A 13,326-nucleotide genomic window follows, 5' to 3' on the forward strand; every position below is an offset into this window, starting at 1 on the left:
TTATCCCATGAGGGAGAGGGGAGGGGGTCGCAGGCCCTCCCACACCACTGCGACCTGGCCCGGGGCCCTGCGAGTTGCTTACACACGACCACGGCAGTGGGGATCCAGGCCGCAACACACCGCCATGGGTTCTGGTGCAGTGTTCCCCAGGCCACTTCCTACCTCCACCTCCGTCAGGGGAAGGTTCCAGTCCATCTGGTCATGGGGTCCCGCGGGGTCGGCCCCCTCCAAATCATCTACCTTTGGGGGCTCCGGCCAGTCGGTCATCTCCACATCATTGGGGTAGTCCGGCAGTGGTAGCACGGTGGGTCCGAGGTGATCCTGGGCCTGGGGGCTGCAGGGGTCCACTGGAACTCTGGGGAAGGCTGCTCCTGCGGTCTCGTGGGTACTAGCCCCCGCCTGTCTGGCTGGGCCTGGGGTTTCCTCCAAGGAGGGGGTCCTCCACTGGTGTGAGGGTCCTGGCAGATCTGGGAAGTCCGGGTAGGTCCCCTGGGGCATCTGGAGCCGGAGCTGTCCTGGCTGGTCTGGGCCAGTGGGGGCTTGCTCCTCCCGACCGGCTGGGCTGCAGTGGGCTCTCTGCCCCTGGCGTCTGGGAGCCCGCGAAGGCACACCCTCCCTGCCTGGAGGCCCAGGCTTTAATGGGTCCTGCGCTCTGTCCTTGGCTCTTCTGGTTCTAGGCCCCGCCCTCTGAGGGGCGGGCCACTGGTGTTCGGGCTCTGGGTCCGCCCACCAGGGCCTCTGCGCAGCTTCCTCTGCCTCTGAGTCAGCGGGAGGCCACAGTGGCTCACTACAGCACAAGCTATCATGACTAGAACCAGCTTTGTCAGATGTATCTAACAAAGTGGGTTATAAGCCACAAAAACTTTTGCCCTAATTAAAAAAAACCCTATTAATTCTCATTGTTATTAGCTCAACTAATGATAGAGTTTGTCATAAAGTAATAGGTTCCTGGCAGGAAAGCAGGAGGTATTGGGTGGGAGGGAAAGAGGACAAATATCACTTATTTAATGAAGCCATTAAAAAATACCCCCCCCAACTAAAAAGAAAAGCGTATATTATCTTGTGACAAACTTAACTCTGGAGCTACTTCTACACTATCCTCCTCCTGTTGAAAGGGACATTGTAGTGAGGGAGTTCAGAAGATGCTAATGAGGCAATTCAAAAGTGCCACTTTTGGAACATGCGCTGCCCGTGTAGATGGGGTCCTTTCAAAAGGGTCCCCCTCAACTTCAAAAGCCCCTTCTTCCTAAAACCAAATAGGAAGAAGGGGCTTTCAAAGTCTGCGGGAGTCCTTTCGAAAGGCTCCGGCTACGTGGGTGGAGTGTGTTCCAAAAGCGGCACTTTCAGATCGCGTGTGGCTGCCATTATGCTAAAGAGGTGCGGCGTATTCATGCAAGAGTCTTGTTAGCATCTTTCGCATTCCCATGCCCTGGCAAGGGCTAGTGTAAACATAGCTTGAGTGTATGCATTGGATTTGTTGATAAACTGAAGGGCTTTTTGTTTTGATTTTTTTTTGAAGGACACCGATGGTTGCTATCCATTGTTTATGTATGAAGTTGTTTAAGCTTTGATTATTGGAATTCTATATTTAACTCAAATTATTCAGTGAGTAAGGCAGAATGAGTATTTTATTTCAGAATTGTCTTTGCATTTCTGGCTCTTGCTTAATGCCAACACAAATCAATGCTTTCTAGACTAAGATAAATATAAAAAGCATCATAAATGGGTTTTTCCCCTATCAAATGGGAATTTTTTTTAAATACAAGATTGTATCACATACCACAGCCTTGAGCGTTTAAAAAAATATCAGAAAATGTGATGTAATGCAGTCCAGGATATCATTACAGAAGAGGAATCAATACATATGTACTGAAATAATTGCAAAGGGCATAGTTCTGTACTGAATGGTTATACTCAAGAACTAAAGTATTAATAGAGAGAAGACTTTCCTTCCACTTAGGTGCTTTTCATCTGCTCATAGACACAGTAGGCAAGGATTATAATTAACACAGCACACTCTTACCGAGAGAGAATATTGTAATAATGATTGATCTGTGATTCAGCTGCAAGTCAGTGAAAAAAATATCATGCATGATCAGGTTACTGGAAAAGGACCTTAGCATTTTTAGGGTCTTCCAATATTCTAGATATAGTTCTATAGCTAATATATGTAATAGGCACACAATTTTTTCACTGACTATATATATTTACTATCCCAACTATTAAGGGGCCACATAGCCTTAGGTTGGGGGAAGGCAGTGTGGTGGGAAATAAAATAGTTTCTCACCTCGTGTAACTGTTGTTCCTCAAGTATCAGAGAGATAGCCTTGTTAGTCTGTAGCTTCGAGAACAACAAGAAGTCTTGTGGCATCTTATAGACTAACAGATATTTTGGAGCGTAAGCTTTCATGGGCAAAGACCTGCTTCATCAGATGCAATAACATCAGATGTTGTTCTTCAAGATGTGTTGCCTGTATCCATTTCAGTCAGTCTTGTACGTATGCATGTGCATGGAAGCTGGAATATTTCTGCTTAGCAGAACCATTGAGTAGGCAATCCCAGGAGTGCAACCAATATGACACTCAATATATAGCCTTTCTAACCCGTCAATACGACAGTTTCTTCTTGCCAACTACTCCAACAGAAGGGAAGGAAAGTGGGTATTGAACTAGACATGAAAAACACATCCCCAAAAACAACAGTTACGAAAGCTGAGTAACCATTTTTGATGCTCAGAGTGCTTAACAGGAGCTTGAGAACAGACTTCACATTCCAATCACGTGACTCAGAAGCCTAAGACCTAGGCGATGGGGTTGGAACCATGATCTGATTGGAGCACAGCCCTACAGAAGGCCACATCATGTCTGGCCTGCTGGGTAATGTGTGCCAAATGTTCGGTTAGATGACCACACCATCACCCTGAACATATCATGAATTGGGACATGGGTGAGAAAGGCCACTGATGAAGCATGTGCTTGGGTAGAAGGTGCCATAATAGCCAGTGTGTGGACTCAAGCAAGCTTGTAACCGTCATGGATAAAGGAAGCTATCCAGGAGGAGATTCACTTGGACAACACTGGATGGCCTTTCATCCTGTCTGCAACCACTAGAAATACTTGAACTGATTTTCTAAAGGGTCTTGTTCTCTCTGTACAAAAAGCCAATGCCTTAGGTATGTCCAGGGTGTGAAGTCTTTATTCTCAAGCCCTGGAGTGCAGCTTAGGGTAAAACACTGGTGAGAATATGCCGTTAGTGATACGGACTGGAGAGACCACTTTCGGGAGGAATGTAGGGTGAAGCCTTAACTACATCTCGTCTTCGAAGAACACAGAGCAGGGACTCTCTGATGTTAGGGCCCTAAGTTCTAAGAGTCTCCTCATTAAGGTTATAGACAACAGGAAAGCTGCCTTATATGAAAGGTAAAGTAAATCACGTCTATGGCTCAACTGGCGGCTCAAGTAGACTCATTCGCCACACATCACAATTGGAAGCATCACCTGTTTTGTTCATTCCAGAGCCACGGTCTGGGATCCTGCAATGATACCTTTCTCCTTCCATGGGGAAGCCACCTTCTAAGCACCTTTCCTCCAATTATTCCAGAAAATAATCCTCAAAATCAAGAGGAACTAAGCACAGGTTATCTAAATAGCATCAGCTTGGCCTCAGCAGCATTGGTACACATCCCTCCTGGACGTATCAGTGGAGGTGCCTACTGATTATGCTGCTTCTCTACCCAGACCTTCTGATTCAAGACTGAGGCCATCTCTAACATTTCAGACTTGAGTCCTTGTATCTTATGGCCTGGAAGCTCTGTGGCTAAACTCCAGGGAGCTTCTCTGCTCAAACCAGGTTTGTCAGGTTCTCAGGGAAGGAAGTCCTGCATAAGGGCCACTTATGTGATCAAGTGGTTCTCGGTTTGAATATCACAGCTTGGTTTGGCTCCTCTGTCAACACATTCCCATTTGTCCTTGATATACTTATCTCATAGCACTGGAGGGGACCTTCAGAGGTCATTGAGTCCAGTCCCCTCCACTCACAGCAGGACCTATCACTATCCCTGGCAGACATTTTTTTTTAATTCTATTTGCCCCAGATCCCTAAACGACCCCCTCAAGGACTGGGATCACAACCCTTGGTTTAGCAGGCCAATGCTCACACCACTGAGCTATTCCTCCCCCTGTCTCAACTGCCTCAATATGAAACAGCAGGCCTTTACTTGGAGAGTGTCCCACCTTTGGAAGAGCAGGTTGCCCACATCCAGGTGAAAAGACAACTCATGTCCACTGAAGCACATTGTGAGATGGTCTGCTGGTTTGTTCTGAGCCCTGGGGTCATAATATGTGATCAGGTGGACTGAATGTTCTACACAGAAGTCCCATAATAGAAGGGCTTCTTTGCACTGGGGTGGGGGGAATGCACACACATACAAACATGTTTGTTGATGCAGAATGTCATTGTTGTGTTGTGTATCACTGCTAACACACATTGCTGTGCTGTATGTGTGTTTCAGATCTTGCATGCAAGGCATACTGACCTCAGCTCTCTGACACTGACATGTAGAGTTAAGTCAGCCTGAGACCATAGGCCATGGATTCTGAGGTCCCCTAGGCACATTAGAATCTGCCAGTGGGCCACATCCCCCCAACTGATCTGACTTGTTTTTTAATCCTCTGTTGATGCATGCTACTAGTAATGGGCATTTCTACCCTGACTGAATAGACCTTGTCAGCTCTGGCCCTCCCTTCTAGTGGGACACCCTCCTCTTTAAATACTCCTCTGAACACCCCCACCCCCACTCAAGCATCTGACAAAGCGGGTCTTTGCCCACAAAAGCTAATGTTCCAAAATATCTGTTAGTCTGAGGTGCCACAGGACTTCTTGTTGTTTTCAAAGATACAGACTAACATGGCTACCTCTCTGATTCATGAAGGGAGTAGCTAACAGTATTGGGAGTGCAACTCCTAGTGTTGGGAGCCTGTTTACACTGGTGCTTTCAAGTGCCCTAACTTGCTGCACTCGGGGTTGGGGGTGGTTTGTATTTTTTCACACCCCAAAGCACAAAAGTTACAGCAAAGTGAAGTAACAGTGTAGACAAGCCCTAAAATGAGGCTGTTGTGAAGATGTCATTGGAAGTCACTGTAAGTTTGAAACACAAGATCAATTAACAACTTGCTAACAAAGTGATTAAAATGAATGTTAAAAGTAGCCACTGGTGTAATTAGTGAGCAGTCATTTTAGCACTGGCCTAAATTAATGTCTCAGTAATTAACAATAAGCACTGAAATATGCAGAGATTGCGGTGAAAAGAACAAAGAGAAAATGAAACCCAGAAAAACCTGAAACAAAATAACTGAAGAATGCCCATACTGGTGAAATCATTAGTCCACCTACCACAACATCCTGTCTTCCAACATCTTCCAGCCAGATGCTTGAACAGGAATGAACAGAACGTGGCAGTTCATTGAGTGATCCATTCCCTGTCATCCAGGATTGGGGTGGTGTCTCTGACCAAGTTGGCTAAGGGACACTGAAGCTGTGTCTACACGTGCACGCTACTTCGAAGTAGCGGCACTAACTTCGAAATAGCGCCCGTCGCGGCTACATACGTCGGGCGCTATTTCGAAGTTAACTTCAACGTTAGGCGGTGAGACGTCGAAGTCGCTAACCTCATGAGGGGATCGGAATAGCGCCCTACTTCAACGTTCAATGTCGAAGTAGGGACCGTGTAGATGATCCGCGTCCCACAACGTCGAAATTGCCGGGTCCTCCATGGCGGCCATCAGCTGGGGGGTTGAGAGATGCTCTCTCTCCAACCCCTGAGGGGCTCTATGGTCACTGTGGGCAGCAGCCCTTAGCCCAGGGCTTCTGGCTGCTGCTGCGGCAGCTGGGGATCCATGCTGCATGCACAAGATCTGCAACCAGTTGTCGGCTCTGTGGATCTTGTGTTGTTTAGTGCAACTGTGTCTGGGAGGGGCCCTTTAAGGGAGCGGCTTGCTGTTGAGTCCGCCCTGTGACCCTGTCTGCAGCTGTGCCTGGCACCCTTATTTCGATGTGTGCTACTTTGGTGTGTAGACATACCCTTGCAGCGCCTCTTTCGATGTGGTGCCGCGCAACATCGAAGTTGAACATCGACGTTGCCAGCCCTGGAGGACGTGTAGACGTTATTCATCGAAATAGCCTATTTCGATGTTGGCTTCACGTGTAGACGTAGCCTGATTGGGCTATTTTCCATGAATTTACCTAATTCTTTTTTAATACCAGTTTTACTTTTCGCCTCCATAACATCCTCACACAATCAGTTCCACACATTGACTGAGTGTTGTGGGAAGAAGTACTTCCTTATATTTGTTCTAAACTTATTGCCTATTAATTTCATTGGGTGAACTCTAGTTCTTGTGTTGTGTAAGGGAGTAAATAACACACCAATTTCTCCACACTATTCATGATGTTACAGACCTCCATCTTAACCCTCTTTAGCGGTCTCTTTTCTAAGGTGAACAGTCTCAGTCTTTTTACTCTCTCCTCATTTGGAATATGTCCCACAGCCCTAATCATGTTGTTGTTTTTCCAATGCTAAAATAGCTAGCTAGATATTTACACACACACACACACACAAGTATAATATTTGAGATGGAGAGACAAGAACTGGATGCAGTATTTAAGGTGTGGAGTAGCATGGTTTTTATATAGTGGCAATATGATATTTTCTGTCTTCTTATCTATTTCCATCCTTATGGTTTCTAAATGCTGTTAGCTCTTTTGCTTGCTAGGACACCTTCAGCAGCTGTTTTCAGAGAACTACCCATAATGACTCAGGTACAGTCTTGATGTAATCTTGTTTATGTGCAAAAAAAGTTCCCTAAGTCCTGTTTCCAAGAACATCATGGAAACAAATATCAGCAGTTTTCTTGCTCAGAAATCTGCAAACATGCAACTACTGTGAGGTCTTTGTCATAGAAGTTAAGTCTCCTTGCTTCTTTTTAGGATTACACTCACAACTCTCTCTACTTGCTTGCTCCTTCTAATACACAAGCAATAACCAATATGTTACCCCCCTGGTTTGCAAAGGCGGGGATCTCTACTGATTTAGCTTTACCCTGGCAATGAGACATGTCTGTGCTTATTTTTACTATATAAAGAGGATTGACCAATCCTTCTGTTGAGCTTATAAAGGAGCACGTGACGTACCTGATGTGAAGGAGGTCTGTTGATTGTGAATCCAAGACACACGTCCTGCAGTGATAGCCATTTGCATCCAGCTACATATAACATTCTCCACTCTAGAAAGAATGGTCATATAAATACAAGGTACATGTTATAACTTCTTATGGGTATACACACAGTAAACAAAACACCTCTTTGGCTTCAATTGGCTTCTCCTTGCAAGACTACAGAGTCCAGGCCATTTAGCAATTGAAAATATATTCCATGAGAGATGGGAAAATGGAAAACTGGAATTTATGAGTCAACTCCTGGAAAATTCTGTTCAAGGATGTCCTCAGTCCTTTTAGGCTGCTTTCCCAAAAGACAAAGTTCACAGTAGAAAACAGAGTACCTACACTTTGATACCCACTAGTCTCAGGGAGTGAAGAGGCGTTTCCTGTGCTCAAAGTGTCCTGAAAAAAGTGTGTGTGTGTGTGTTTATCATTATCTCCACATCTGCCCTTTCTCCTGCACAGCCATTAATTATGTTCCCCAACTATCAAATCAGTTCTCACCCTCTTTCCAGCCTCACCTCTCTCTGCGGATCCTTCAAACTTCTGTCCCAGGTCTGGCTGCAGCAGAGTTGCCCCTCCTCAGGCTGAGCATTACATGGAGACAGGGACAGTGTGGACTCACACTTTACTTTCTCACTCCCCACTTTCTCTTGTAAAAATGGCCTCAGCTCCAAGGAGGGGAAGGAGGGCTCTGCAGAAGCCTTGACTGATGTCTCTTCCCCAGGAAGTAGGCAAATGGAGAAAGCACCCAAACAGAGGTTTCCCACATGTGATACTGAAGAAGTGCACACCTCAGTGACCTGGCACACTGCTTAGGAATCTTATTTCCCAGGTCTGTTATCCATTTCCTCATGATGTACTTTAAACGTTGCAGTAGCAGCCACTCCATTTGCTGCCTTATATTTGCAGCTACTAATTGGATCAGTTTCCCTGGTCTCTGCCACCAGGAGCAGGAGTAAAATTCCTATTCCTCTGGAACCTAGGGCCAGAGATTAGTTTTTTTTCATGAGAAAAACTGAGAAATGAAGGAATCATAAGGAACTTCTTTCAGGACCCAAAGGTCCTGTACAGCCCAGAAGAGACATTGTTAATGGGAAAGAGTCATATATTTCTACAATGCAGTAGAAATATATGGATATAGACTAGATGTCGATTTCAAAATACAGATTAGGTTAAATTTAGCATTCAGATTTAGGGTGTAATTTACAGGTAATAAAAACATGTCATCTGCTTGTGGTAAGCCATAGGAGCTCAGCTTTAAGCGACCCACTAACCTGTTTTTCAATACAGCTTGTCTTGTCTAGTGGTAGAGAGTTGCATGTAAAATTGCTAATAAAAATTTATAGCTAATGTTTTAAAACACAACCATTTTTCCTAGTCTACATGTGTCCTCAAACTATTTTAAGTGTCTTTTCAAGTCCCATAGCCACTCCATTGCTCCTACTTGATGTTGCTCCTTTGACCTCAAATATACTAAATACACATAAATAAAAAACTTCTTTTGTTACTATATAAAATGAACCAAACAAGATACATATAAACAAAACCATAATGGGCTAGAATCTCTAGTTTTCTACAATAACCTTATGTCCTGGAAGCCATAGATGGGCAATAAACTGGAGGCAGTTAGCCCCTGGCAGGCCACCAGTGCTTTTTTTACCTGCACATCTGCAGGTGTGGCTGCTTGCAGCTCCTGTTGGCTGCAGAATGCTTTTCCCAGCCAATCGGATCCAGGGAAGCAGTTTGGGCCAGGACACTGCTTCCTGCAGCTCCTATTGGTCAAGAATGGCAATCTGTGGCCCATAGGAGCTGCAAGCAGTTGGACTGGCAAATGTGGAAGTAAATAAGGAACTAACCCCAGCAACCTCTATCCTGCCTGTGGACCACTTACTGCCCATCCCTGCTGTAAGATCAGATAGGGTAATGGATTTTTAAACACAAGTTATGCAGTGTATTGTGCATATTACTGTGAGATACAGAACTGTTAGAAAAGGATAGAAGATAGTTTTTAGTACCCAGAACCATCCTATTCCTTATAGTTTTTTTAAATCAAAAAAGCAGTCCAGTAGCACTTTAGAGACTAACAAAATAATTTATTCGGTGATGAGCTTTCATGGGACAAATCCACTTCTTCAAACCAAAAGCTCATCACCGAATAAATTATTTTGTTAGTCTTTAAAGTGCTACTGGACTGCTTTTTTGTTTTGATAGTATATAGACTAGCATGGCTATCTCTGACTTTTTCTAAATGTATACAGACAGAATTGCAGTGTTAGAAATTAGACACCTCATTCACTCAGATATACACCCTCAGACAAGTTAATAGAGTGTATAAATAGATATGAGAGAATTTAGGAGCAGCTGGTCAGCTAGTGTAATTTGGCCTAGTTGAACTGAAGTGAGTGAAGGAGGAGAATTCACACCAGTTGTTCATTTTCCCCTTCAGGGATAAACTAAGATACAGACAGGCTTGCTTTTATTTATATCTTCCTCAGATCCTATCCACATATATTAATTTAAAGTACCTTATTTATTAGTAGAGTAAATGGAAGTGGGCCTAATATAATGAGTGTAAAAAATACATGGCGCATTTTCATAACAGCTCCAATTTTGGTACCTAAGAAGCAGTCAGATTTTCACTAGTGCTCAGCACTCAGTATCTCCCATGTGCAAATGGGAGCCATTCTTTTGAAAATCCAGCATTTGAAGTCAGTATAAGATGCTGCACTTTACATATTTATGCCCCTGAATTTGGCCCACTGTTTCTACACCTCAAATCTTTACCCAACTTAAGATTCAAAATGGCAAAAAATACACCACAGGTTGAACCTCCCTGGTCAGGCATCCTTGGGACCTGACTGGCCCCAACAGGGATTTTGCCCAACCAGGGGAGGACAATGTTGGCCCCCCAGGCGCTGCACCTCCCCATTTGTGGCTCCCACCCACAAGGTACTGCAGCTCCCTTGATCAAGCCCCTCATAAATAGTCTGGAGAAAGAGGTAAACAGTGAGGTGGCAGAGTTTGCAGACAACACTAAACTGCTCAAGATAGTTAAGACCAGAGCAAACTGTGAAGAACTTCAAAAGGATCTCACAAAACTGAGTCACTGGGCAACAATATGGCAAATGAAATTTAACGTGGATAAACGTAAAGTAATGCACATTGGAAAAAGTAACCCCAACTATACATATTTTATGATAGGCACTAATTTAGCTACTTGTCGGGAAAGAGATCTTGGAGTCATCATGGATAGTTCTCTGAAAACATCCACCCAGTGTGCAGCGGCAATCAAAAAAGCAAACAGGATGTTAGGAATCATTAAACAGGGATAGCGAATATGATGGAGAATATCGTATCGCCTTTATATAAAACCATGGTACACCCACATCATGAATACCGCATACAGAATGTGGTCTCCTCATATCGTAAAAGATATACTGGCACTAGAAAAGGTTCAAAAAAGGGCAACTAAAAAATTAGGGGTTTAGAACAGGTTCTATATGAACAGAGATTGAAGAGACTAGGGCTTTTCAGTTTAGAAAAGAGGAGTCTAAGAGGGGATATGATAGAGGTATATAAAATTATCAGTGGGGTGGAGAAAGTGAAGGAGGAAAAATTATTTACTTGTTCCCATAATATCACAGCTAGAGGACACCAAATGAAATTAATGGGCCGCAGGTTTAAAACAAATAAAAGGAAGAGCTTCTTCACACAGTGCATGGTCAACCTGTTGAACTCCTTGCCAGAGGAGGCTGGGAAGAGGAGGACTGTAACAGGGATTAAAAAAGAGCTAGATAAATTCATGGAGGTTAGGTCCATTAATGGCTATTAGCCAGAAGGGGTAAGGAATGGTGTCCCTAGGCTTTGTTTACCAGAAGGTGGAGATGTATGGCAGGAAAGAGATTGCTTGATCGTTACCTGTTCAGTCCACTCCCTCTGGGGCACCTGGTATTGGCCAGTCAGCATACAGGATACTGGGCTGGATGGATCTTTGGTCTGACCCAGTATGGCCATTCTTATGTTCTGGTGCCAGGACTCCCCTGCTCAGGCTGCCCGGGCTACCCTGCTTGGGCTGCTAGGGCTCCATTCTTTCCAGCCTGCCAGTTTTTCCCCACAAGTGCTCAAGCCCCAGATCACTCTCAGAGTCACTAATTGTGCTGGATCAGAGGTGTTGCCATATTAGGGAAGTCCAGATTACAGAGGCCCAACGTTTTCTCACCCAGAAAATATCTGGCTGAACAAGGAATGACTCAGTATTTTCAAGAAATTGTAAACAATCTGTGTGTGTGTGTGTGAGAGAGAGAGAGAGAGAGAGAGCGAGAGAGCGAATCCCTTTGTTTTTCATCTATATATGGTTTGTTTCCAATGCAATAGCTACAGTACAAAATTATAACCACCAGAAAATAAGGCAAACATTCTTAAATGCCCTTAGAAACAGCAGAATGATTTAATTTGAAAATGAATTGTACTAATCCTGTTAAATGACCATGAGGCTATCACCTCTTACTATAACTTGGATCAGAGACATGGAAAATTCAAATCAATCCAGACTTTACAGTTTGGTCTTTTGTTTTTCCTGTGTACAAGATATAATATATTGTTAATAGCAAAAGTACTCAATAGTTCAGAATACTGAACAGTAGAGCTCTATATTTTCATTTTTTTCACTCTAGCCTGTTTAATCTACCTTTTAAAAAATTAACTAAACCTTTTAACTAAATGGCTGTTTTTAATAGGACTAGATGATGTCTTAACACTACTTCCAGTCTTACATTTCTAAGATTCTATATTCTTTTATCTAGAAGCCTTTAGGCTAGAACATGAATGGGCAAATACTGGCCCATGGGCCAGATCTGGTCCACTAGGGTTAGCCCCAGCCAGGCTCCCACCTCTGTATTTTCCTGTGCTGTCACAGGTATTGGATGATTGCAGCTTTTGTTGACCACAGATAGCCATTTGCAACCAAGGGAGTGACAGGAAGTGATTTCCTGGTCTGCACCACTTCCCGCTGCTCCCATTAGCTGAGAACAACAATCCACGGCCAACAAGAGCTGCGATCACCCACTCTCTGCACAGGTGCAGGTAAAGATAGCAGCAGCCTGCCAGGACTAACCCTGGTGGGCCACTGCCTTTATATTGCCTACCCCTGGGCTAGAGCCTCAGATGCTGTAAATCTGCCTAGTCCCATTAAATTAATTGTGAACATTTAGTCATTTTACAGGAGCTGAGGGTCTGGCCCATTATGTATGAAGGCTTTGATCCTTCAAACATTTGTGCAGATGTTCAATCTTACACATTTGGGTAGTCACACTGAAACCAAAGAACTACTCCCACGTGTTTTCAGGATATAAGCCAAAAACTTAAGTTCAGTATTAAGAATCCTGTATATGTAATACACAGGCTTTGAGCTTATGGTTGAATAATTATGTTTAAGTTTTTACAGGATCAGTCCTTTTAGTGAGCCCATTTTTACTCTTTTTTTCAGGGGTGGGGGAGTGCATGTTATTTATTTGTATTCTGGTATCAAGGAAATAAATATAATAGCTAAACAAGTTGTTTTTCTATATCCTGTACAATATTCTTGTGTACTTATACTATCTCTTCGGGTTCTCATGTATTTTTCTACATTATATCTTGCCACCTGTATTGACTGAAAATCCTGGTCCCATTGAAGTAAATGGTAAAACTCTCACCAGGATTTCACTCTGTGTATCAGGCACAATGCCAGCTGTCTTTGCAAATGAGTAAGCGTACAAACTTTTAGTTTGTAACTTATTGCTAACACCGGCGATACATTTCCGATCTAAGACTCTTGTTAGAATTTTCACTGTGGAGGCAGAAATTTTCAAAACCCTCATCATTTGTCTGAGATTGAAATACTTTGAAAAATAAGAAGTGGTTCAAGTGTTTGTTTTGTTTTGTTTTGTTGTTTTTAAGGAGAGGAGAAAGTACACAATTCCCATCAAAAAAACACCCCTCTGCTATGTATTTGAACAGGTTTAGAGCAGATACTGTTGCTTACAGAAAGTTGAAATTTGGCAGAGAAAATAGTCGTCAGGGAAGAAAAAGGCCTCATTGGTCTAGAACACTGTGTTCCTGCAGTCATGTT

Source organism: Carettochelys insculpta, chromosome 2, assembly GCF_033958435.1.
Source record: "Carettochelys insculpta isolate YL-2023 chromosome 2, ASM3395843v1, whole genome shotgun sequence".
Taxonomy (NCBI): Eukaryota; Metazoa; Chordata; order Testudines; family Carettochelyidae; genus Carettochelys; species Carettochelys insculpta.